At 36.3% G+C, this 554-nt stretch overlaps 1 protein-coding gene across 1 annotated transcript in view; it reads left to right on the top strand.

Annotated features, from left to right (window-relative positions):
* Nucleotides 1-554, top strand: part of LOC106871602 (leucine-rich repeat-containing G-protein coupled receptor 4-like) — a 61,891-nt gene that overhangs the window by 60,681 nt on the left and 656 nt on the right. The gene's annotated exons all lie outside the window — the stretch shown is intronic.

Below are 554 nucleotides of genomic sequence, written 5' to 3'. Positions count from 1 at the left end.
TATATATATATATATATATATATATATATGTATATGTTTGTGTGTATGTGTTCCTCATTCGCCTGAAATCCGATCTTGGTGTATTACGTCCCCATAACATAGCGGTTCGGTGAAAAGCCCGATGGAATAAGTACTACAAGGAATAAGTCCTGGGCTTGAATTGTTCGACTATAGCCGTTGCTCTATCATGACCTCAATAAAATCACTGACGCATTTATGAGAATATATATATATATATATATATATATGTTTTCAGAGCCCAATTGGCTAATCACGGCACCGGTGCTTATTCTGGCACTGATTTTCTATATATCGTTAGTGCGGAGATGAGTAGTGGCTATCTCTTGTGGCAGAGAGTCCGTCACCAGGGAGATGAATGAAGATCGAAATCACGTGATGTTGCGGTTGCTGTTCCGTCTTTGGAGTTGTTTAAAAAAATATTTTCCCTCTTGAAAGATAAACAAACAAGAGAGATTTTTGCTAAAAAAAACAAACCTAAAGAGAGTTTATTTGATGGTGAATAACGTAGTGAATGTTCTTCTAACAGAATATCC

The sequence above is a fragment of the Octopus bimaculoides genome, chromosome 29 (assembly GCF_001194135.2).
Source record: "Octopus bimaculoides isolate UCB-OBI-ISO-001 chromosome 29, ASM119413v2, whole genome shotgun sequence".
NCBI lineage: Eukaryota > Metazoa > Mollusca > Cephalopoda > Octopoda > Octopodidae > Octopus > Octopus bimaculoides.
This window is presented reverse-complemented; position numbering and strand designations above follow the sequence as displayed.